Genomic DNA, 5,000 nt, shown 5'->3' on the forward strand with positions numbered 1-5,000 from the left:
AGGGGGAGGAGGAGGGGAGGAGGAGGAGGGGGAAGGAGGAGGAGAGGAGGAGGAGGAGGGGGAAGGAGGAGAAGGGGAAGAGGAGGAGGGGGAAGGAGGAGGGAGGAGGAGGAGGAGGGAGGAGGAGGAGGGGGAAGGAGGAGGAGGGGGAAGGAGGAGGAGGGGGAAGGAGGAGGAGGGGGAAGGAGGAGGAGGGGGAAGGAGGAGGAGGGGGAAGGAGGAGGAGGGGGAAGGAGGAGGAGGGGGAAGGAGGAGGAGGGGGAAGGAGGAGGAGGGGGAAGGAAGAGGAAGGGGAGGAGGAGGAGAGGGCAGGAGGAGGAGGAGGAGAGGTAAGGAGGATATGGAGGAGGAAGGAAAGGAGGAGGAGGAGTAAGGGGAGGAGGAGGAGGAGGGGAGGAGGAGGAGGAGGAGGAGGAGGAGGAGGAGGAGGAGGAGGAGGAGGAGGAGGAGGAGGAGGGGAGGAGAAGGAGGAGGAAGAGAGGAGAAGAAGGAGGAGGAGGGGGAAGGGGAAGGGGGAGGAGGAGGGGGAAGGAGGAGGAGGAGGAAGAGAGGAGAAGAAGGAGGAGGAGGAGGGGGAAGGAGAAGGAGGAAGAGGAGGAGGAGGAAGAGGGGGGAGGAAAGGAGCGATCGCCGTATGTCAGGTCTCCTTATGTGAAAACGTGGAGGCTATTCAACAGTGATAGAGACCTTGGGACTGATCCGGAGGGAGCGTTCCAACCCCCCGGGGTTGCACCTCCAGATGGAGTTGAAATGGACATTGATGGGATTTGAAGGCCTCCGTCGTCTGTCCTGCACGACGCCCACGGGCAGGTATCCAGAGTTGATCCCTGATGAAGCTTGTGTAGGTTAGTTTACATAGTCTACTGTGTGTATCTTGGACCCGAGCGCCTATTGCAAGAACGTTTGTATGTCGGTAGGGATAATCGGCGATTCCAGTTGTGGGGACTATTTCGCGACGAAGAATTGGGAGTCACGAAGATGGCAAAGGACAGATCTGAGGAGGGTAGCAGGAAGTAGTATTTCGTCGATAGTAACCAGCGCTTCTGTCCTTTGGGACACTATCGCACCAAAGGGTACGAATCGTAGTGATGACAAAGCAAATGTTTAAGGAGAATGGAGAGATAGTAGAAAAAATGTCGGATTTTTTTAATGGACTCTCCTGGGAGAGGTCTACATGTTGCTTAAGCCTAGTCGGTGAGGGTGTTCCTTTAAATTTTAGAAGCCAAACATCTCCTACGGTGTCTCATGCAAGCGGAAAGGTGCAAACATTGAAGTTCGCAGAACCATCAGGAATTCTAGTTTCCAGTTAAAACGTCCACAAGTCGTATCGGTCAGAGGTAAACACGTTGAACAAGCTTTCACATACTAGTTCTTATAGCTTAATCATATTGAATATTACTATTTAGCCACTTACTCTTGGGATGTGTACGTACACGTATGAGGGCGTTATGAGGGCGTTATTCAATTACGTTATGGCAATCAGCTTGTAGATGTTTTCTCCTTAGGTGATGTGTCAATGTATCCACGTGTTATTCCCTTCAATTAATGAAGGTTATTCATGTTTTCAGTCCTATCCCACTTCCTCGTAGTGACACCTGAAGCAGGATTAAGTAGGAAATAGCCTAACGGGGTGAAATGGGGTGGGGGACTTCGTGTCCTCATGACTGCTTCTGTAGACGTGAAGGCTCAACAGGGACCCTGACACGAGACGCTTAACCGCTCAGGTGGATCGAGTCCTCAAAGGTGAATCAGGTGGAGGACGCTGTCCCTGAGCCGACCCAATGGGTGTGAAGACGAATGAAGGTTGCAATGAATTCGTCAACCCCAATCATATTGGTTCTATATGCCATTGGATTCAGTTGGTGGATTTGTGAAGGATCGTGTGGTTCCTGGAGCGCGACATCAAGTTCACGCTTTGTCGTCTTTGTCTTCGTTCGTGTTGTCAAAGGGACGTTATGGCGAAGGCGAGGTTGACTTTATCCAAGGGGTGAAGAGAGGGGAAGGGTGATTCAATGGAATTTCATTCTGTATGAAGTGAATGTATCATTTGATTTGGCCAAACCTTGTAAGGGGGAGAGGGACATTAGTATATAGATTATTATCAATAATTTATTGATTAATTTATTTTGATAATAGTACAGTTTCTACACCATATACACGTACAAAAATGTTGAACATTACTGCAGAATTAAAAAGATAAAAGAATTCCAAGAACTAGGAGGTTAGTTTCCTAAATTGGTGTCCAAAGTAACATGTCAGTATCTATTACTGGGATTGAATGATGAATAGTTTTCCTTGACTAATTCGTTTTTTAACTAATTGCTAACGAGGTAACAAGAAGTTGCGCAAACTTTGTTTCCACTGTATTCATGTTCGTTTCTCCCTTCAAACTTGGGCTATATAAGAAGTCGAATGTTTGTCTACTGTGTTACTTCTGAAGAAGCCCTGCTGGGCGAAACGTTAGATATACTGGGGCCAATTCTATAACACATCCTATCCCCTAAATCTAGATATAAATCTTCGAAAGGGCGGATATTTTACCTAAATCCCTATGTCGACGACCTAAATGCTTATGTCTAGAATGTATAGACATAAGCATTTAAGCCGCCGACATAAGGATTTAGGTCTATAATGTATAGACCTAAGCATCTAAGTCGCCGAAATAAGGATTTAGGTAAAACCTCCTCCGTTACAAAGATTTATGTGTAGACATAGGGGTTAGCATCTTTTATAAATTCGGCCCCTGGATCCCATACTCTGCTTTTGGCCTCTGTCCACCATTTCTGTTGCAGTCTTTGCTGCTTTTTACTCAAGTGAATGTACATTGGTGCTCAATTTAATAGTTTCAAGGCTATCTATACAGATTTAACTTCTTGAAACAGATGACATATAGAAATAAAACAAGTAATTTTTTAAGTGGAACATGATAAAGATATGTCAGTAAAATTTCACGTGGTATGAATAAAAGGTATATCCTCAAAATATACATAGAAAATTACTCAACCGAAGGGATGGCAAGATAACTGCACCTCTTAAGAAACTGGTGGAGGACGGTAATGTAGTCACACAATTAGAGTAATTGCCCCCTCCACTTGCCTATACATCCTTCGCTGGCGGAGTGCGAGTTCGGCGTCCGACAAGAGACCATTTTAGGTCAATCACCTTTGTTGGTCACGGTGGAGGTTGAGCAGAAAGTAGAAAGACAGGTTTGCTCGACGTGCATGCCTATTCGGCCTACTATGTCAACATTCAACATCGGCGTTTGCCTTCATGTGTGTTTGTTACGAATACTCCACGTCTTTGGAGAACCCATTGGTCTATGAATCCAGTTAGCTCTTATTCGTTGTACACGAGCTGGCCAAGGAGGTAAGAACTGATTAAATCAGCGTTTCTCAACCAGGATTCCCCGGAACTCTAAGGTTCCGCAAAAGGTCCCTAAGGGTTCCGCGAGAACAAGTGAGATAAGCTAATGCACTTTTGATTTTTTATTTAATTTCATATACGTAATATAATTAAACTCGCACGATATATTCTTGGTTATTGTAATAATGTAACATAGACATCACCCTATCTAACCTATTATTACGATGAAAATAAAATGAGAGATATGGTATATGCGGTTTTTTTTTGTTGTGTGTTTTTGCGCAGGGGTTCCTTGAGACATGCAATTTATCTTAAAGGTTACGCAAGGGTAAAAAGGTTGAGAAACGCTGGGTTAAACATATCGATACGTCAAGTATGGCAGATTCATGAACCGTTTATATAACTTGTGTAATGTTGTTCTTTCAGTACGAAATGATCACCCCAAACTCGTGAATCTTTCTTACAATGGAAGCAACATCCCATCACTAAATAAAATGAATTATATGAAAATTTGAGATTTTAGTTTTCTGATTTTTCGAAATGTTAGAAAAACAAAAGGTCAAGTCTGTCTGAGTGTCTTTTGCCATCAAAGCATAACACGTCCAAATGAATAGGAATCAACATCTTTGATAAGATGGCGTCCTTTGTATATTTTGTTCTGGCTAATCCTGAGCTATTTTGTTTAGTTGAATGCAGGACAGCTTCCTGTTGGAGCTAATGAGTTGAATGACTTTTTATTTTATTTATTTATTTAAGGACACAGATACGAACACGTCTAAGGACATGGACACGTTCAAGGACACAGACACGGACACATCTAAGGACACGGAAACAGACACGGACACGTTCAAGGACACAGGCATGGACACGTCTAAGGACACGGACACGTTCAAGGACACAGACACGGACACCCTCAAGGACACGGACACGTTCAAGGACACAGGCATGGACACGTCTAAGGACACGGACACGTTCAAGGACACAGACACGGACACATTTAAGGACACGGACTCGTTCAAGGACACATACACGTACACATTCAAGGACACGTTTAAGGACACGGACACAAACCCGGACACGCGGCAAGTTTTTGTCGACTAAATTTATCACACTATTTTAAATTAATTTATGTTGGCTGCCTGGGCCATTTTATTTTTTTCTGTTCTAGTTCACAAATTCATTTATTTGTACCGAAAACTATTTCTAATATCCTTCAAGCATTCCATCCTCTTAAGTTTCTGTATTTTTTTTTATGTTTTTTGTCCCATAATAATACATCTTCTACGTTAATCTTGTGCATTCTTTTTATGCTTAGCGATAATATCGCCTCTTTCTTTTCTTTCTGCCAGCGTGGGCAATCCTATGTTGATTAGTGTTTCCTTGTGGGATGCGTTGGCGCGGCTGGGCATCATTTTGGTTGCTGCTCCTTGCAGTCTCTAATATTCTCACAATTTTTTTTTATAGAGACCACACCACTGACATGTATTCCAATTTGAGGTGGATAGAGTTTTATCATTTCTTCGTTATTTCTTCACCAATATAGTGAAATATCTCTCTTATGTTTGTCAACAATTTATAACTCTCTTATGATCCTAGTAGGTTTTCTTTATTGTGTATGTTTATTAACTGTGTGTGTG

Source organism: Oratosquilla oratoria, chromosome 42 (assembly GCF_046742065.1).
Source record: "Oratosquilla oratoria isolate Oo_2021 chromosome 42, ASM4674206v1, whole genome shotgun sequence".
Taxonomy (NCBI): domain Eukaryota; kingdom Metazoa; phylum Arthropoda; class Malacostraca; order Stomatopoda; family Squillidae; genus Oratosquilla; species Oratosquilla oratoria.